The sequence below is a fragment of the Papaver somniferum genome, chromosome 1, assembly GCF_003573695.1.
Source record: "Papaver somniferum cultivar HN1 chromosome 1, ASM357369v1, whole genome shotgun sequence".
In the NCBI taxonomy this organism is placed as follows: Eukaryota; Viridiplantae; Streptophyta; class Magnoliopsida; order Ranunculales; family Papaveraceae; genus Papaver; species Papaver somniferum.
The window spans coordinates 95,920,299-95,942,805 of record NC_039358.1 but is presented as its reverse complement, the minus strand read 5'-3'; the positions used below and the strand labels follow the sequence as shown (position 1 = coordinate 95,942,805).

General features: G+C 36.1%; 2 non-coding genes across 2 annotated transcripts; one reads left to right on the top strand and one right to left on the bottom strand.

The window, feature by feature from the left end:
* Window positions 1-20,760: 20,760 nt before the first annotated feature.
* TRNAF-GAA lies at window positions 20,761-20,833 on the bottom strand. The gene has a single exon. It is a non-coding gene; the product is annotated as a tRNA-Phe (tRNA).
* Window positions 20,834-22,434: 1,601 nt separating this feature from the next.
* Window positions 22,435-22,507, top strand: TRNAT-UGU. Its single transcript has one exon. It is a non-coding gene; the product is annotated as a tRNA-Thr (tRNA).

Here is a 22,507-nt window from a genome sequence, read left to right as displayed (position 1 = left end):
TTTTTTTGTCTTTAATCGAAACAATTCTTTTGCGCTCCTTCAGCTCCAACTTTTATTGATATATTTTGTTTTCTGTTGATGTTCTCTTTGTTAGAAATTTCGTTTCCTAGCTTGCATTTCTTGTACGATATTGCCAGAACTATTTGATTTTGCGTGGCAATTCGTTTCCTTTGTTTTTCTCTTTGATAGAAAAGCCCTAAACTTGTTTATCTCTCACTCGAATGCAGGTTGCTCCCGTATCTTGCTAGGCACATTGGTTGCCCATATGTTTCCGTACTGGCCTAGAATTTGCTGACTCAATGCTCTTGTGTCTGCGGATTACGATAATCTCTGGTGCACAGGTAGACTGCCTCTAGCTTTTTGTCATACATTTCCTTTCTTTCGCTCTATATCCTTTACCAAACGCTTTTCGTTTTCTCATTTTGTTTCATCTTATATTGAAACATTTCTTCTTTTATTCTTGAAGTACTTCTATCAAAACACTTCTTTTTTGTTTTTCTCTTTTCTAGAAAAACATTGCAACTATTTTCTTGATAAGCAAAACACTTCGTTTTTATCTTTCTCTTTATTAGAAAAAACATCGCAAGTATTTTCTCCCCATGCATGCTTTAATATTTTACTTTCGCTCCTTTATATTGAAACGTTTTCTTTTCGCCTTTCTCTTTATTAGAAAAACATCGCAACAATTTTCTTAACAATCAAAACATGTCGTTTTTGTCTTTCTCTTTATTAGAAAAATATTACAATTGTTTCTTTATTAATCAGAACACTTCGTTTTTGTTTTTCTCTTTATTAGAAAAACAATAAAAGTATTTCTTTAATAAATACATGCAAAAGCGTTCTCAATTGAGACTATAACCTTGATTTATAATGTAACAGCAGATGAAAACTTACCTCCCCAGGCGTTCGTTCCTAAGTGGCTCTGGACAGTCTTTCTCATGCCACGATATTTTCGAGCGATCCCTGATGACGTGATTGTCCCTATGTCTGCGCCTTTCGTGTCTCCTATGGCTCGACCCAAATCGCGTTTCTTCGTCAATTGTGTAACAATGATCATCATCAGGTATATAACGATCATAATAACCATTGTTATGAGGATCACGACTGTGTTGTCGATCATTTCTGACACTTTCGATTCTTCTTCCATCATTTCAACCGGTCAATCGCTCGTCAAGAACTTCATTCCTTTAGCATGTGGTGTCACATTCCTGGATTGTATGACTGTTTGAGTGCGATTATGAGTTACTTGTTTTCCTTTTCCAACTCTTGGTGACGTTCATGTAACGCCAAATCGATAGGCATCATTGTGGATTATTAACTTGTACAATAGGTGGGGACGACACACGCCTCTACTAACAATAGTCTCAAGATGAATACCCTGAGTGCTTGGGCACTGATTTCGAACTTTTCTCAGACGATTGAGGTTTTCTCTATTGGTATGAGGAGGTGTCCTACGTACCCAAGCATTGTTTTCCATGGAACTTGGACAGGTCCTCATAAAATGAGCACCCGATGCTGTTGATGAAACTGATGTTTCCATTCCGTCCTAGTAAGGCTAGACGACAACGCTTCGAATCGTTCAGGACGATTCCAGGTAAGCGTATTACCATTCATTCCATGTTAATTTGCAGCTTTTCGTAACACTGATTTTGTAACAGAAAGCAAGTGTTGTAACTGTTGTTGTTTCTGGATCTGTTACTGTTTCTTGAAACTGTTGCTGTTTCTGAGGAAATCCGCAACGCTTGAGTGGCTGTTGCTTCTGGAAACTGTTGCAGAAACTTCTCCTTTACAAAAGGATTGGAAAAGCAACTTTTATCACAAGGGGAGCACGATTTTTTTGCTCGTCTCCCCTTAGTCGGCGCCAAAAGATGTTGGTGCAAAAATATTCACGTCAACACTCTTCGAGATATGTGCAGATGGATTAAATCTTCGTCGTTGATTTGTTTCCACCAAAGATGCTGAAGAAATCGTGAATGATGTGGATTGATCGATCTCCAGTTACTGATTCAACTCCACAAAAAATTGCTGATATGATTGATGAATGGTGGGGGGTACCTGCAAAAAAACACTCCGATGCTAAAGTCAGAGAGAGTTTCTTCACAGGTGTATTGTGTGGAAAAGGATTAGAAAATCTCTCCCTTTTAAGTTAGGATTTAGCCTTTATTTATAGGCAGAAAGTAGGTCTAGCTTTAGAGTTTTCCATAGTTATCTTAATAACTTCCGTTACCTGTACAAATCCAAGAAAACAACCAGATTCACAGTAAAGTTTGTTATTTATCATAATTCTGATTTATTTAATTATTATCTTGAATAATAATTATCTTCTTTCTTAGGAACCATAATTATCTTAAATATCTAAACTAATTCCTCCCTCTTTCTGTTAGGGTTTTTGCATTTATCTTAATTATTATCTTAAATAATAATTAAAACTAAAGATAATTCTCCTCTTTCTGTTACAAGCTTATTATAGGGGCGACATGGTTTATTAGAGGGGCGGCATTCTAATAGGACAAAAAGGGTCATTACATGATCATTCAAGGCGTCCCTAATAAAATAAAACTGGAAATGACAAATTAACCCTCATTATTGATAACCTAGTTTAGTGATGATAATCAAGTTTAGTGTTAATGATTAATTTCACTTATATTAACTCAAAATCAAAACAAAATCAGATTTTTAGAGTTAAAAAAAAAAGTTCAGAGGAGAAGAAAAAGAAAAACTTTTGTGATATTTGTGAAACCCTAGATTTTGATTCACTCAACCAAAATGAGTGATTCCAGTGACCCGGTATACTTCTAAATTAGTTCCCATTAGCTTTTTCTCGCTCAAAATAATCTAAAGTACGTAACAAAATCAAAACTTTTAAATTTTCAGAAGAACTTACGGTTGCAATTTTGCTCGTGACCAACCAGAACTCTTAGTTACAGTTCGTAAGTTATCGAATACCAGCCGTAACTGGTTAAATTTGGGGAAGATCCAATCGTAAAACCAATTACGGTTGGTAATTAAATTTGGACAACAACCGTAACTAAATTACAGTTGGTAACTAATGAATCGAGACCAACCGTAACTACCCTACGGTTGGTGTGTCAACTTAACTTTTGAACCGTAAATCATTATTTTGATAAATTCTTAAGACACAAGATTATTTACGGTTGGTATGGTTGTTTGAGTAACAAACCGTAACTCAATTACGGTTGATAAATATTATGCAAATACAAACCATAACTGAACATATTTCTCAAAGCTAAGAACTTACAATTGGTATTTGAGTTAAAAACAACCGTAACATCAACCCAATCTACAGTTATGGTTCGTAATTGAGTTATTACCAACCATAACTCACATGCAACCAGAAATTTCAATTTCAATTTTCATACAAAACCCTAATTTTTGATACAAAATTAACTTAAATCCAATACGATAAACTAAACTCTAACTGGGTTTTTCTAAACATTTTTCAAATCGCCGATGAATCGAAGACGATGAAATTTTCAGTTTTAATGGAGGTTACGCTTGATGGAGGAGAAGAGAAGATGAAAAAAAACTGATTTGATTTTGGTTGATTTAAGGTGAAAAGGGTAATCTAGTCAATTTACATCCCCTTTAGGACATCCCCTAACCAACTAAAGGGACATTACTATCACAATTCTGCCCCTCTAATAAACCATGCCGCCCCTATAATAAGCTTTTTCTGTTAGGGTTTCTATAATTATCTTAGATATTAACTATAACTACCCAAGATAATTATCTCATGGTAATATTTATCCTCTTTTTGTTAGGATTCAATATAACTATAATTATCTTAGATAATTCCAAAGCTAATATTCAAAATAAATATCCTAGTCCTCATGACCTTTAACCAAATTTAAACCCCTTCTCTGGAGAGAGGATAACTTGGGTTGGTGGACCGATCCATGGGTTCTAAGAGCTAGCCCATGGTTCTTAGGGCTTCCATGATAATCAAAAATGGTTTCCATAATAAACCAAATGAGATTCAATAATAAGCTAACTGGGCTTCCAAAATAAGCCAGTCATGTTTCCATAATAAGCAAAATCGGCTTCAATAATAAGCCAACTGGGCTTCCAAAATAAGCCAGTCATGTTTCTATAATAAACAAAATGAGCTTCAATAATAAGCCAACTGGGCCTCCCAAATAAGCCAGTTGTGTTTCTATAATAAACGAAATGAGCTTCAATAATAAGCCAACTGGGCTTCCCAAACAAGCCAATTGTGTTTCTATTATAACCGAAATGGGCTTCATTAATAAGCTAATATCCATATATCGTTTTAGTATGGTACAGACAGTATGGATACCACACCGATTTCAGAACCGAAATTTCCTTTTCGGTATGCGTATTATTCCAGGTTCACGAGTTCACAGAATTTTTGTGGTATGGATACCGGGTATGCGTATCGCTAAGTCGCTGTCGAACTATAGTTATGCACGTACGTGTATTGGATACATGTACTACGGCTCCGGACCTACGAAAGTTTTCCCAGTTTGTGAAACTGGTATGCATATTGTCTTGTATCCAGATTTTCAGTAGTTCTATATTTCTCACTAGATCAATTCGAAACATTCCCAAATAACATCAATGACACATATCACTATTCCAGGATATTTACGAATGATAATCTTGAATCATAATTTAGATTACGAATAATAAATTGTCCCTAACCGAAATTCATCAAGTATGAATAAATGTTCATTAAGCTTAGTCATATATATTTTGAGAACTAATTACCAAGATAAACTTGACTCGAAATTCTTGATATGCTTATGATAGTCTAATTAGTATGCGACAACGTCTCATCGATAGAAATATGAATATAACTTGAGAAACAGGTGGTTCAGTCTTCACTTACCTTTTGTTGAAGAAGTTCTCCAAAAGCTTCGGTTGATCTTCGCCTTCAAACGGTATAACGCAATGATGACTGCCGTGATGTCCGTTTCTCAGCTACACTTTTATCCTAATCCAGGACTTAACTAATTGTAGACTAGAAATCAAGATATAGTTTTGAAAACTAAATTTGACAACAAGCTTGAGATAGCAACACTTGTGAGTTCGACCGAGAAATGCTCTAACAATCTCCCCCTTTGCCAATTTTAGTGATAAAACTTTCAATACATATGGATAAAAAAGAAATCTTCAAAAACTCCTTGAATCCATCATGCTTGATTTCCTTAGTTTCTTTAACTCCTTGAATTCTTCGTTACTTCAAGTTGCAACGATTCTGAACGTGTTCAACTCAGCATCGTTGTTGTTGAAGATCCGTAGAAATAACAACTATGAAATAAATATTCTCAATCGTCGTTATACAGAAACATAGTATTATTATCTTCTCCAAAGTTAAATTGCATCACAACTTTGAAGTAATACTATGGTGATATGTTTCCCCCCCTTAATCAATACTTGCATCTTTTGCATAATAGGTGAAACCTATAGATATTGATTCACTCCCCCCTTACATAATGATCCGCAAACCATATGTATGTAATGCGAAACTACTAATTAATTATTCCCCTTTTTGTCAATAAAAATTGGCAAAAGTACGAAATCATGGGGTCATAATGAATTCAACCAAAAGATACTTCAAGATTTAAGAAAGATGAAGATAATACATATTAACTATGTTATTATGTAACTCTTTATATCAACTTTATTTAGATTATATCACATAGTATGAAATACGTAGCCCTCATCTAGGAGAGTTAGGATACGAGCATCCCCTGTAAATTCCACCCCACAAAGATATAACAATTAAGCACAAGTTCATTTAAGAACTCTCCCCCTTTTGATGTCATTCCCAAGAGAACAACATGAGTGACCTTACTTTAATAAAAAAAAGAACTTTTTCGGACATTAACAAATCACATGGATTTGTATCCTGAACATCGACTTAAATTAATCTCAACGCCAGTTACGAACAAATATAATTTTAATCGGTATGACTCAACATAAGATAATCTTACGGAGTGTATAATGCAGTAATAACACAAATGTGTGATCACGAGTAGATCGGTACTGCGAGAAAATTCTCAAATAGTTTGTTCTATTTTTAGTTTATAAAAACATAATAGATTTAACTTCTGAGCATATATGAGATATTAGTTCAATTTACAAAAAGTAAATGACACATATATCTCGTAAGACTTTCCAATATATTAAACCAATAATGATTACATACTGCAAGTTCATCTTCCAAAAACTCTAGAATTTAAATAAATAAATCTAAAAACATGTAAGATGAAAATCGTTGGAAATAGCTTGTGTAATCACAATTTTTTCTATACCGAACCCTAGTGATCCTTCTCAAAATCAAGAATAAATTATCACAAGAAGTTTCCTATAAATGCATCAGGATTTTAATATCCTGAGCAGAGAATTCCTTCTCATTGTTGAAGAACTCATTGGTGATGGGATCATACATTTCCTCCAAGTATTCATAAATGTCAGTTAACTCACTAAGTTCCATTCTTAGTTCACATAAGGTGGCTTTTGACTGAGCCAGCATGTGTTCATAGTGAGTGATCTTCTCTATGGAGAGATTGATTCGAGATTTCAAATCATTCTTCTTGGACACAAAGTTCTTTACGGCATCCCTGAAATCATTATCCTTATAACATATAGATAAAAGACAAGTTGAGGTAAAACCTTTTTCTTTTGTAGAGGATTTTTCCTTTCTGATTCTTGATGATTTGACTCCTTCGTATAAGTGATCGTAATCGGTATCTACTGCATCCCTTTTTGTTATACCTCTAGTTACAGGAGCGGTGATCGTAGTTACTGAATAATAAAACTATAGTATGTAACCCTAAATAAGAAGAATGACAATCCTAAGAGGGTCCGCAAACCGGTGCGGTTTTAGAAGGAAACTTGTCATCCATGAGTCATGGAATACACTAATTCCGACAACCTTTTATATTAATTATATTTATCATTAGTTACTTATCCTCACGATAATCATAGTTATCTAGAATACAAAACAAGGTTTGGACAAGTTAGGCACGATAAAGAGTGACCAAGATTTGTCTAGAGAGAAGATAAATCTATGGTCATGGTTTATTCAAATTAAACTTTATAAATGTTATAATTAATTCCTCATAATGAATAATTTATTAATCTTTCATTTCATCATAAATATTTCCTTAATTAATCTATCATAACATATTTGCATCAATAAATTAAAGTAAAAAGTATTAATTATTTCTAAAACAAAGAAACTTATGGTTTGTACAAAGACAAACACTTATGGGGCAATCCGAGAATTGAACTCGGAACCTCTCTCACCCTAAGCGAGAATCATACCACTAGACCATTTGCTTGTTGGTAAAAATTATTTCAATATATAATAGTGGTGGTAGTAGTAATGGGTGGTGAAATTTATAGCGGGTGTTGGTGAATGGTGGAGGTGGTAACAATGGTGGTGGTGGAAGAAATTGTGGAGGTGGATGGTTTTAGTGGTGGTGGGTGTTTATTTTTATTTTTTTCCCTGAAGCAAAAATAAAATAAAAAATGATGGGTAACATTGTATTGTGAAAGATGTAGTTGGTTGTTTTTGACACGATTAATAAAGGTAGGTACTAAATGATACCAAACCATATATAACAAAATGATTATGAACATTGGGTCAAATGGTGCCCCTGCTATCTTTGGTAATCGATCATGCGAATCATTGTTTTTAGTATTAAAATAAAATTAATTGCAATACAAAAGAGAATATAGCAAAAAAAACATTAGAGAATAAATTAATTAAATACCTAAGTTTATTCAACTTTATACATGACATTTGCGATTAATCGCCAATATCGTTCGAGAGATGCAGTGGTTTTGTGGTTCTGACGGGCATTCGTGAGTTGTAATATACTATGTTAATTTTGTGCCGCTACAAAACGGGTAACACTATAAAGTATAAGATGCGGTTGATTGTCTTAATGCTAAAATAAATTCGATTAAAATACATGACAATTTGAATAAAAAACACTGGGATGTCACGTTATATAATAACTACTCTAAATTACATATTTAGTATCAAGATTTTTCCTTTCAATAGATAAATCTATGATTGTATTGAGATCCCGTAAGAAGTGCTCAAGTTGGCGCTTGGTTTTCTGAATGATTTTGAATACAATGAAACGCTCCCTCTCGGTTTCTCCAAGGAAAACCGAAACCTTCTCAAAAAAATAAAATAATCAATCGAACAACAGTTAGATGGAGCGTCATCCCTACCATTGTAAACTTCTCTAAACTGCTACATATCCAATGAACTTTCCACACATTAATTTGGTGATTTCGTCCTATCGTAATTCTTGATAAGGCATGCTATTAAAACTCTAATGGCGATTTTTGAAGGTATTTTCATATTATGAAATTCTCTTATAAGTGTTGTTTTATGCAAGTATTGGTTCAACTTGGGTTCTTCTATGTTTTTGTATTAAGTTGTTGATTTTTTAAATTTGAATACATGTTTAGATAACATAATTTGATACATATAAGGTATTCTCTATGTAACACCGGTGTTATTCTCTCCTTTTTACCCATTGGAACTCTATAATGATCCCGGATTTGTAGACATTATTTGACCAATGTTGGGGTATTTGTTTAATCTCAAGGCTGGTTAAACCTTATGTATTTTCTACAAATTGAAGGTGATAGAAGTTTGTGTCGGATTTTTCTCCGAAACAAATGATATTTATTCAAAAGGTAGTTGAACTTATATCGACACAGACATCAATATGACTATATATGTTCTTTAGTGTTCCAAATTACTTGAGTAACAGTAGATGTAAGAGGCCACTCATGCACTACTTAGCATAGTTGATGAAAAAAATTATCCATGAATTTGTTCCATTTTGTGCTATCATTTTATGTTATCAATATGATTGAGGACTGATCTTGCACATGTTCTGATTTACTTTTAGAAGTTTATTTTTCATCTCACACATGTATATCTCAGTCTTCCAATATCCAAGAGTTCTCCAATTTTATAAAACTCTCACATTTGCACAAAAAGAATAGTCTATAGTAGGGAAAATATTACGGGTCTTTGCTTCATGCCGTAGAGCCTTAGTTATCAGTAATTTTGGAACCCATGAGTTCATAAACGTCATGGAATTGAGTTGGCAGGTTAGGCATAATTATTGTTAGAGAAAATATTTTATTTGAAATTTAAAATTACGGTTGGCTGAAATAGTAAACGAGATAATATCTATTTTATTTTATTTTTAATTTTCATGTTGGGACGACATTGCTAGGCATACGGAATACTAAATAGAAATAACATGCTTAAGAAAAACAAAAAGGTAACTAATCACTTTCCTGGCTGAAACCTTTTTGAATATCAAAACTATTTTCCATGGAAAAAATAAATTTTGGTGGGTTTGGATGTAGAATTTTTAAGGTGGAATTTCTGGGTTCAGGGGATTTGGTAGAATTACGTTTCCCTTTGTATGTTTGGTCGCCCGAATCCTTGGAATCATGTTTCCTATGGGTTTCAGTTTTTCAGCAAATCCTCCATATGGAGTCCGACCCCTCCCCCCTAAGATTTGCTAGGAAACTTATCAAGGGATTTATGGACTCACTTTTTTTTTAACTCTAAATATATGCAATTTTAAGATTTGAGGGTAATGCCAAACGGTACAAAGACTTTAATACAAGAAAACTCTATAAATCTTAGGAATTTTAATTGAGTTACCAAACACACAAGGAATTTACATGAATCACGGAATTTGTAATCCCATAGGATTATAAATTCCTGGAAACGGTAATTCTGCAAACAAACCCACCAAAAATAAGCCGAACGCAAACAATGTCGAAATAGAGAAAAGGCATCCCGTGCCGTTACGACACGGTTAAACCCTAGTCTATAATATAAAACAGAAGCGGTTTTTATCCACCGACGGCTAGATAACATTTGAGAGACAAACAAATGATCTAACCATCCCAGTATCATCCTAGCAATAGACATCTGACGATCGCCGTGTTTGTAACCTCTTTCATTATGAATTTATTAATTATTGTGTTTGTAACCTCTTTCATTATGGAGCAGAACGCCGAAGCTTCAGCTTCGGATCTGGGAGATGATGTTGAGGCTTCGGCTATGGATCCTGGAGCAGCTTATGGAGAGAACGCTGGAGCGGAGCGGCTGCTGGAGCAAACGTTGAAGCGGAGCGACTTCTGGATAGAACGTTGAAGCGGCTCCTGGAGAGAACTCCAGTGAGGGCTCCATTGACCCTTGACTTCGAAAAACGAGTTGATACGACATGGCATATGGGAAGACGGCACACAAATAGTGCTGGTCGTCAAGTCGTGTTTTTCTCCTCATGGGAAAGAATATGCTTCTTCTGTGTTGATTTTCCCTTGCAACTAGAGTCTTGATCGTTACAATGTTGAAGTTGGAGGCCGCGTTTATCAGCATGCTATCAAACTCGACATACTTCAAGTGAAAAGTGGTTAGGAGTCCCCAGTTCCATCTATCAATCGTGTTTTCCAAGAGAGGTTGGGGTTTGGAAACGACTTGGCTGGATGGAAACAACTGCTTTCCTGATACAGTGCGGTCGAGGGCTGCAGATGTGTCTTGACGCTGCACCTTGGAGAAATACAGAATCTCACATAAATGTTTCATCATAGACTGCACGATTTTGTGGACGGAGTCCCCAGAAATCGAGCAGCTCCTGACGGGAAGAGGGTCTCTGTGAACTCAGGAGGGTTGCTGATTTTCTTTGCCTCGATTTTGGAGAAGTCATTCCTGATCTTCACGTGTGATGAAATTGGATTGCTGATTCTTTTCTACTGGGCGTTCAAGATCAACACAAGCCTCTTCATCTACAAAGGTGCGCCTTGCTGAGGCATCGACGCCAGGAGTATTGAAGGTGTTCCTCATTGGCTTTGGTTGCCGTGATTATTGTGGTAGCCGCTCCGTTAGTGTCTTGAGGAAAATAAGCACCTCCTTCTGAGTCGAAGCCATGCCCGTCTGAGCTCTAGCAAGAACTTCCTGTCTTTCCGTAAAATCAGCAATGGTAATATGGGATCGACTTCCTCTGGCTCCTCCAGTCTCTCATCCTGATGGTGGAGTAGCAGCGGCTCTGGTGATGGTTGGAGGTGTCACACTTGAATAAACATTTTCCGCGCCGCTGGTGTTGACAGACGGCGTGTTAATTCCATTGGAAGGAACGTTAACACCGAGGATAATTTTAGCGCTAGTGTTTTCAGGGTTTGTTGCTGATCCAGACTTGAGTTCTACCATCTTGATATCGGGATTGAAAAATGAAATTTGGAAATTGGAAATTGATATTGCAACCGAGAGATTAATCTCCCACTATGGTCGCCAATTGTTTGTGGGTGAAAACTGTTTCTGCTGATTTTGGTAATTTTGGGTGTGTGGATGAGAAACGAATCTATACCCTAAACAATGCACTGCACGGGAGTACTTTTGATTCGAGAGATCAATATGTACAATCCTGGCCTAAACCAAGAAATGGTCGTTCCAAGCTTTCTTAGGTCATAAAGTGAAGGAGAAGGGTTGGTATTAGGGAGGGAAGCGAAGAGAGTGTTGAGACCAGAAGGGTTAATTCTGAAGATGTGGCTTTTTTGATGACTTGTATCAGAAAGTGGAACTGGATTGCCTAGTGAAAATCTTATCGGTTCTTGGTGATTTCTGGATACTATATTGTTGCCAACCAAAAAACTTGTTGTCTGGTGGAAATAGGTGAAACTTATTTATACAAGTCGTAATAAAACGTACCCTGGTCTCGTAGGAAGTGAGAAATATTGGGTGACGGAAGAGTGGAGTAACGTATATCCGTTAGAAACCCATGCTTCCATGATGAAGGAAGTGGATCCGTTTACACCCGTTACTTCTTGCCGCCACTAATTGTCCCGCTTCATGACACTTTCTTATAACAGGCGTATTGCACGCCGCACGCTGTAAACCGCCAGACCAATACCATGATGAGTATCCCACAGTTTGTGACATGTTTGATGTCTCGAGTGTTTTCGTGGAAAACGTGTAGCAGGTTGCTACGTGCGGCAAGTCAAAGTCAAGAGTCTTGCCGCAAGAAAATAGCATGTGAATCTATTAGGCACGTCTTGGCTGGTCGCATAAAACTTTCCAAAAGTTCGTCAGGCGAGTTATGATATGGCGTCTTTTTTAGGGTTTCATGGGTCTCACACGACTCGTGGCATGTTGTGGACCCGAAGTGGCATAATTTGCACCGCGAATGGAAATTAGGGTTTCGACCATGTGGGGTCGTGTTTCTGGTTAGGATAACCACATTGAAGTCTGTTATGGCGTTGGCCACAGACAAAAGATGGGTTGGCATGTAAGTGCACTATTTATGGTATGTTGCCACGTTCGGCATGCTTTTATGGCAAAGTGGAACGTCTTGCATGTTAGGCATGAACGTTTGGCATGTTAGTTAGCGCATTGGCGCAACTTTTGGGAAGCCAATTTTTACATCTCTTTTTTAATACTGTGGCAGGTTTTGAGCAACCTGATCGGTCGAAAGAGAGGGCCGACCAAAACACGGGCGTGGACACACTTCTGGTGTAAGTGTGGCAAGTTTAAAGCGACCTGATTGGTCGATGGAAAGGGGGGCCGACAAGCAACATGGGGACGGCCTCATTATAAATGCGTGTGGCGCTTTTAGAGCGACCTGATTGGTCGATGGAAAGGGGGGCCGACAAGCAAGGGCGTGGCCACACTTCCAGTGCGCCGTGGCGGATTTAAGGCGACCTGCTTGGTCGATGGAAAGGGGGAGGGAAAGTATGGGCCAATCCACAACTCGTGGGAGTGTGGCAGGTTTAAGGCGACCTGATTGGCCGACAAAGGAGTAGGGTCGGTTAGGTAACATGGGGCGTGGACAAGTGGCACCGGCTGGCCTGTGGTGTGGCCACGCTTCCTCTCATTGTTGCTCCTTCTCCGCGGCTCCGCTACTCTTTGTTTTCTGATCTTGGGCAGGACTCTGCACCTATTAATCCGCGATGGATCAATTGCTTGGTTGCTTAAGCGTAATTTCGACCAACGAGGTCTAATATACTGCGCAGGGCGCAAAAAGCTCTAATTTTGCAAATTAGTCAGGTTCATGAGTTTTTTGTGAGTTATCACAAAATTAATTGGATTTTGTGTGCTGCCACAAAATTCCTTATTTAAAGAGTGCAGTGTGCTTTCTGTCTGAGCGTTTTGTGCAATGGCCTTAACTTTGGTACTTGGAAATCCGTGCTACTTTACTGTGAATGAACACAAATCCGTCATGCCATACCGATATTAAGGGTTCTGTCGGGGAACATAACACAGGAAAAGTACCCAGAGGGTCTTATATTAGGGAATAACATAAGCAAGGTGTTGAAATTTACAGAGTATCTGGGATTGTTGCTACATGCGCCAGTTTGGATAAATTTCATGTAAATATATCGAACTGCTCAGTAATGTGTCAGTGGAGAGGTTGAAACTCATCACTTTTACATGGCTCCGTTTCTTTGCAGAGTGACGGTACATTGAATGCAAGATTTTACAAATTTAACCCTGAACTAAAAACCACCATCAACAGCCCGGTAATAAAATATGTGTACTCCGATTTTGAGGAAGTGCACACATTTGCATTTTCAATACGTGGTATCTGTAGCGACACTGTAGTTTTATTAATTATAAAAATCATAATCTACGAAAACAACTCAAATTATAAAAATGGCATATAGGTTATATTTGTGTACATATGAATGCGATGATAAGTGAATCATATTAGCTAAGGAATTTGGCAGTTGATTTATTATTGTTGTGTATGTGTTAATTTTATGTGTATTAAGATACTTGCTTGATATGAATTTTTAAATTTTTTATGAATTTGAGTGATTGGAAAGAAAAAAAAAATCAACAATTCTAATATCAAATCATGTAAGTACCGTTACGATACAGGTTATTTCTATTATGAACATAAGATTGAAAAAAATTCATTTCATTGGGCCCAATCAGTATTTTTTTGATCTCGGATAAAAAAAACCCGTCCTTTCTTCTTTGTGGATGAATTACACACAAATTTTTCCTGTTTTCCTATCCAGGATCAAAAGGTTTGTGATATTCCTTTTCTTTTTGTACAAAATATCTTTTTATAGATCTCAATATACCCCAACCCAATTGCTCACCATTCCAATTCTACCGATGCTGACTTTATGCAAGAAGGTTGAGGTCTCCTTTTTGCACTTGGACGAGTTAGCCCCCAACTCATCGTTTTTTCGGGAGCAGAACTCAATTCGTTGTTTCAGAGATAATGAATGTTTCCTAACTCTATTAGTGTTTGCATCCCTGTCTATTTCCATGAGTTGTTTGGGGGATTTGGTCTGTCGAATCATTAGATTTGATAAAGCGCGATTCGATTAGAAGAAGTTTATTATGTAAATTATTTAGGATTCGGCTTACTTTCCCGTTGTGATATACTTCGTTGTGTAGGGTTCGTTCAAAATAAATATTTTTTTGCATGAAGGCTAACCCAGTGGTTGGTCTTACTTTAAAACTAATTTTTATTACATTAATAAGTATTCCCGCCTTTTCAGACCCATTTCAAGTCAAGTACTACAGACCGATATTCTAGATTCTTCTTTTAAGACTTCGAGCTTTAATTTCATAACCCGATTCTTTTTTGGGGAGACGGGTTGCAGGTCGAGGTATTACATACTAAAAAAAGGTAAATTGGGGATAAAACCCTAGGATTGTCATATGTAAGGGTTTCTCTCAATTCAAGGCATTGAATAAAATCCATTAAGTCTAGAACTAGGATAAAAAATAGAATAGGGCGATGCATTCAGTTTTCGTATCTAATCAATAGAAACAACAATCCTCTAACTGGATTGGATCTTAATGGAAAAAATAAACCAATACCCTTCGGTTTTATTATATGAATATTCATAAAATATATAACATCCATATAGAATTCTTAATATTCTTAATAGTATCTTAATTTAATCTTAATAAAAATTTTCAATAAATTATAACTAAAAAAATATGTAATTCTTTTTTCTCTTTTTTTTAGAGAAAATCTGATGCAAGATAAAAACGATAAGTTTGTAATAAGAGCATAATATGTCTCTAGCATATCGAAATGGAATTGAAATAAGTGAAAATAGGACTCCACTCGATGAACCTTGAAACAAGAATGACCCACAACAAAAAGAACTGGGGAGTTCAATCAAAATTCATTGGTATTTCGACTAAACAGTTATAGCTTAATTCAAATTCCAGATCGAATCGAGGAATACGGTATATATTTTTTCCACATTCATAGGAGTGCATCTATGTTTCTGCTTTACGAATATGACATTTTTTGGGCATTTCTAATAATATCAAGTCTTATTCCTATTTTGGCTTTTTTCATTTCCGGGGTTTTAGCCCCGACTCGCGAAGGACCGGAGAAACTTTCTAGTTATGAATCAGGCATAGAACCAATGAGCGACGCTTGGTTACAATTCCGAATGCATTATTATATGTTTGCTCTGGCTTTTGTTGTTTTTGATGTTGAAACGGTTTTTCTTTACCCATGGGCGATGAGTTTCGATGTATTGGGTGTATCCAATTTTATAGAAGCTTTAATTTTCGTGTTTATCCTAATTGTTGGTTTAGTTTATGCATAGCGAAAAGGAGCGTTGGAATGGTATTAGCTCCTGAATATTCAGACAATAAAAAGAAAAAAGAAGAAAAAAGGATTATATGCAGAAGTAGGCCTCGTCTGGACCCTCACTTTCATTTCTAGGCCACTTTTTTTTATTTCTTGCAAAACTAGGCAAGTTAAACGGATTCCATCAACTTTAACCATCTCGGTCAATTTATCGCGTTGACTTGTCAATATCTCGCCAAAATATCATATAGGGAGATCTGATACATGTGGTAAGATTACTGAAATGTCCTTCACACGTGTGTGTCAGTCACGTGTTCGATCTCATTCATTCTTCTTCTTCTTATCTTCTTCTTCTTTGTTTTCTTCTCCTTCCGTTTTCTTTCTTCTGCTCATTAGTGAAGAAAAAGGGTTTGATAGAAATTGAGAAGCAAAGTAGATTAAGGTTCAGTTTGTGAAGAAAGTATTGATGGTGTTTGGCAGTGATGGTTTCGATAATCTAAGACTAGGGTTGAATTCGAACTGAAATTGGGTTCTTGGTGCTGGTTTTGAATGATTCTGCTGATATCATCCTCCGTTTGTTTTCTGCTGACTCTCTGCGAGTCGTGTGTTATGTCTATCTAAGTACATCAAATGTTGAGGTGGTATGATTGTTGAAGAAGATGGTGTGGTTGAGGTTTATGAAGAAAATAAATTAGAGATTTTACGGTTTCGGGATTAATCTGATAAAATCAGAGTTAGGGTTTGGCATGAAATTGAGAAATGAATTGAGATCTTAATGGATGAGGAAAAGAGGGGTTGTTGATGAATTGATGATATGAAGCAGTTCTGGGAGAATAGTTGGGAATTGAGTTACGGTTTCTGAGAAATGGAATCAGAGTTTAATTTGAGGATGAATAAGAAGAAGTTAGAAAATGGGTTTGTTCTAATTGATGTTTGATTGAAGCTGTCCTGAAGATGAATCAAAGAATTAGGGTTTGCTGGTGATTTCAGTTATATGAGAAGAGTATGTAGAAGCTGTTGATGCTGAATTGATGGAAACAATGAAGAGTAATTCAAGATTAAAGAAGATTGGTGGTGGTGCTGGAGTTGATTGAAGTCAGGAAACCGAGAGAAGGGTTCGATAGAATTTGTTATGAAGATTGAGAACTGTTGGTGATGATGGGAGTATTTTGGTGTTGGATGAAATAATTTGGTGGGATGTTGTAGCCTTGAGAAGAATTGCAGAATCCAGTTAAGAAAGAACAAGAATTGAATTATATTTGCTGGAATGGATTTATCTTGAGGTAATTGTTCTTCTCAGTGAAAGGATTGTATGAGATGCATGAACCGTAGATTGGTGGTGTTGATAGCTAGAGAATGGTGGTTTTGTTTGTGTAGATGAAACTGTAGGTGTTATGGGATGGCCTGAATGAATGAGATGTTGCAGGAAGTATGGGTTTGGTGAGATGATTTTGAAATGGTTATGAAACTGAGAATGAACCAAGATGTGTATTTGAAGTTGTATATACTGATTTGTATATGGCATACATATTCCAGGCTCCGATGCTACTGAAGTATCCGGCAAGTCTTTTTGTGACTGCATACTCATACTTTTTTGGTGCAATGTTTATGGTATTGCTGGAATATCTGCCACCGATGGAAATACTGTCTGGACATTGACACCATCTGAGTTAGTTGCAGTTTTCTATGCTGTAAGTACTTCTAATCAGGATTTACTATTTTAGTTATATCATGTACTGAAATTATGGCTAAGTTAAGTGTACCAGTTTACCCCTGGTTATGACCTTAAGAAGCATGATTAAGTGCCTTAAAATGCACATCGTGCTTTGTTTGCAATATTGAGTTTTGAAGCAAAAACAAGTCTGTCTTGTCTATTTGGTTATTGAATATTATGGATGTAACTACCATTATTCCCAAGTTGATGTCTGTCTTGTCTATTTGGTTATCGATCAATGTAGATCTTTTCGACTCAATCTTTTAGTTTCGATTTCACAGAGTTCCAACTCCATTGCACTGTACTCATCTCTAAAGTTCTCCTGGAATTGCAACATGATTTAATAACACTCATCAGGGAAGGCATAACTTTATATGCATAACAGGTTATGCAGATACTCTAAACAATGCATAACTTGTCATGCAGTCAAAGTTACGCAGTTATGCATAGTTGTTTTTACTGCATAAGAAGTTATGCATAATAAGTTATGCAGTTCTGCATAGTTGATTTTACTGCATAACCAGTTATGCATAATAAGCTACGCAGTTATGCATAGTTGATTTTACTGCATAAGCAGTTATGCATAATAAGTTATGCAGTTCGGCATAGTTGTTTTTACTGCATAATCAGTTATGCATGATAAGATACGCAGTTATGCATAGTTGATTTTACTGCATAACTAGTTATGCATAATAAGCTACGCAGTTATGCATAGTTGATTTTACTGCATAACAAGTTATGCATGATAAGTTACGCAGTTATGCATAGTTGTTTTTACTGTATAACAAGTTATGCATAATAAGTTATGCAGTTCTGCATAGTTGATTTTACTGCATAACCAGTTATGCATCGTAAGCTACACAGTTCAGCATGTTTGATTTTATTGCATAACAAGTTATGCATGATAAGTTACGCAGTTATGCATAGTTGTTTTTACCGCATAACCAGTTATGCATAATAGTTATGCAGAAGGCAAATACTGTACTAAATTGTAAGCTTTAGGTTAGGCAATTGTCTGGGTTAGGGCCATGTTCCCATTCTATGTCACTATTCAGAAGGCAAAAAGGGCCTTCAGTCTCAATGTCATTCCCATTCTTCGTACTTTTCTGTAATGTCTGTTGCATTCATTCCGACCGGTGCAGCGTTGCTTCTTTACTGATGATGCATGCTCAGGCAATTCAATGAGTTCAGCAAGCACTGAATGTTCAATAGATTTGAAGGACTAAAACGTCTTTTTAGCTAAGAAGATATGGACAGCTGGAAGATAACTGCAGCTAACTTTCCATCCATCACTTTTGGTCAAAACTTGCCTAGTCTAGCAATAAATAAAAAAAGTGGCCTAGAAATGAAAAGCACCAAAAAAACGGGCCTATTTTTGTAAAAAGCCCAAGAAAAAAATGACATTGAGACAATTATGAATTCCATTGAGTTTCCGGTACTTGATCAAAGAACCCAAAATTCAGTTATTTCAACTACATCAAATGATCTTTCAAATTGGTCAAGACTCTCCAGTTTATGGCCGCTTCTGTATGGTACCAGTTGTTGCTTTATTGAATTTGCTTCATTAATAGGCTCGCGCTTCAACTTTGATCGTTATGGCTTGGTACCAAGATCGAGTCCTAGGCAAGCGGACTTAATTTTAACAGCCGACACAGTAACAATGAAAATGGCTCCCTCTTTAGTAAGATTATATGAGCAAATGCCTGAACCAAAATATGTAAGTGCTATGGGAGCCTGCACTATTACAGGGGGGATGTTCAGTACTGATTCTTATAGTACTGTTCGAGGAGTTGATAAGCTAATTCCTGTGGATGTTTATTTGCCGGGTTGCCCGCCTAAACCGGAGGCAGTTATCGATGCTATAACAAAACTTCATAAGAAGGTATCTCGAGAAATCTACGAAGATATATTTGGGTCTCAACATAATAATCGATGTTTTACTACCACTCACAAGTTTTATGTTGGACGTATCACGCATAATGGAAATTATGATCAAGGATTACTCTATCAATCGCGATCTACTTCAGAGATACCTTATGAAACATTTTTAAAATACCAAAGTTCAGTATCTTCCCATGAATAAGTGAATTAGGGAGACTGCTTTTCTTTTGTGCAGAAGACTAGCAAATGCCCTTCACTTCAATTTTCAAAAACTTCGTCGTAAACGTAAACTACTTATACAAATGAAAATCCGAGAGAGATTAAAAAAATGCAGGGTCGTTTGTCTGCTTGGCTAGTCAAGCATGTGTTAGTTCATAGATCTTTAGGCTTCGATTACCAAGGAGTCGAAACTTTACAAATAAAGCCCGAGGATTGGCATTCCATTGCTGTCATTTCATATGTATATGGTTACAATTATCTACGCTCTCAGTGTGCCTATGATGTAGCACCAGGCGGACTCTTATCTAGTGTGTATCATCTTACGAGAATAGAGTATGGTGTGGATCAGCTAGAGGAGGTATGCATAAAAGTATTTGCCCCAAGGATAAATCCCAGAATTCCATCTGTTTTTTGGGTTTGGAAAAGTGCGGATTTCCAAGAACGGGAATCTTATGATATGTTGGGAATCTCTTATGATAATCATCCACGCCTGAAACGTATTTTGATGCCTGAAAGTTGGATAGGATGGCCCTTACGTAAGGATTATATTGCTTCAAAATTCTATGAAATATAAGATGCTCATTGAATGGTAAGAACCTAATTTTCTTTTTACGTCGCGAGATATCCAAGGAATTTTTTTACAGTCTCTTCTAGAGTAATCGAACTCTTTTTCCTATATATGGATATGGATGCGCAAAAAAATGGGTCCTCATTGAGATTTCAAAATTTGGAAGATATTCCATTTATTTCGGGCGAGCCGGGCTAATAAGATGAATAAAATGAGTTCTGTACCATGAACTTTGTACCGCGCACATCACTTAGATAGGCTCTCGAAAGTCACGTAAGGGTAATAACGAAATGGAATATGAAAAAAAAAACGAAGAAAATAAAAGAGGATAGGATTCCACTTGTACTGGATCTTAATTTCACATTGTCTAGTTGGATCTTTCCACACCCCTCGAGACTATATATAGTCTTGGGTTTTTAGAAGCAACTAACTTCATATTGTAATTCCTTTTTTCACTATTAATATTTAGAATGTTAGGAGGAACCCGCCATGCCATATAATCAAAAAAAGAACGACGAGATCCATATAATAAATCCCACTTCTTATCTTTAGCCTAATTTCTTACTCAACCTGTATTTTTTCTTTTCCCTTATTCTTTTCCTTTTTTTATATAGACTTTAAGAAAAAGGCTAGGATTTTCTCTCTCTAGACATTCAGAAGAAAGCATGTATGTATGCTGATTCATATCGAATTTGTATGAGTATCTATTATTAACCTGTGGTTAATAATGGATGCTCAATGGCAGGAACTTAACAGTAGATACTCAATGTCAGGAACCAGATTTGAATTGGTGACACGAGGATTTTCAGTCCTCTGCTCTACCAACTGAGCTATCCCAACCCTTCTTGAGGCACCATCCCCATCCTACTAGAGGACTTGGGTATATGTCAATTCAAGAGAATAAAAAAGCATTACAAAATCTTACCCATGCCCTGGAATTTCCGGAATCTTCAAAAAAGAAAACTTTTAGAGTTGAATATAATGATGTGAACTGTGAATGATTCAAACAGGGATTCCTTGATCATAGAGTTTCCGTTGTACATATATACTACAAGACTTGTGATACGAGAGAGGCTTTTATGCTCCGATCCTTTTGTGACATAATATAGTGAATGAGAAATATAGCTAATTTTCGGGCGCTGCGGAAAAGAAAAAAGAGTAGAAGTATAAATAAACAGTTAGGGAGTAAAACGGGTCTTTTTGTGGGGATAGAGGGACTTGAACCCTCACGATTTATAAAGTCGACGGATTTTATTCTTACTATAAATTTCATTGTTGTCTGTATTGATATTGACATGTAGAACGAGACTCTATCTTTATTCTCGTCCGATTAATCAGTTTGTCAAAAGATATATCAGACTATGGAGTGAATGGTTTGATTACTGAATATTCGATTCTTCCTTCAACTTGGAATAGATTCACAAAAATTATTCCTTTTTTTATGTAAAAATTTTTTTAGGGCGACATTAATAGAATCTTTGATATTTCAGTACGTATACGTACGTATCGTAGGTTTATCCCTCATTCTTTATGGAGTTTAAATTCAAATTGAATAGAAGGAGTCCTTTACCAACGCAGTCAACTCCATTCATTAGAACAGCTTCCATTGAGTCTCTGCACCTATCCTTTCTTTATTCTCGCTTTCAGAAATCCCTTAATTTTTTCTTCTGAAAACAGGATTTGGCTCAGGATTGCCCATTTTTAATTCCATGGTTTCTCTGAATTTGAAAGTTATCACTTAGTAGGTTTCCATACCAAGGCTCAATTCAATCAAGTCCGTAGCGTCTACCGATTTCGCCATATCCCCTTTTTAGTTTGAGTAGAAGATCTCGCTGGGATGCCATCCCCTTCTTTCTTTCGTTTATGCTGGAACCGTTAACCGTTGAATTCATTAGATACAGCTTATCTATCTAAAAAGTTTATCTCTTTACTCCTCTTTGATTTCTTTTATTTCTTTCTTATTTACTCCTTTTTATATATTGAAGGACCTAATTTGGTTTAATCAGAAATTATTCTATCATTGATGTATCCGCAATTCAATATGGATGGATATATACCACATATATATTCCTCTCTTCCTCGCACTTTTCCTACCCGATTTTAAATACTTGAACTTTCGATTCTTTTTTTAGAATGCCATATTTTTTCTTAATTTCTAATAATTTAGAATAAAGATATTGATAATCATATTCATATAAATTATAAATATAAAAGAGAATCATGGAAAAGAAAAATGTAGAATTTCTTCTCATTGAAAATTCTGATATCATATATCACTCTATTTATCGTTATATTAATTCGTATGTTATATTATATTGTTATAGAATAACATTCTATTCAGTATTCATTTTTTCTCTATTCATATTCATTATCTATTTTGAATAGCTAAGAGCTAAGTAGTTGACTGAATTCCTATGCACAACACAATTTTTGTTATGTGAGCCCGCTTAGCTCAGAGGTTAAAGCATCGCATTTGTAATGCGATGGTCATCGGTTCGATTCCGATAGCCGGCT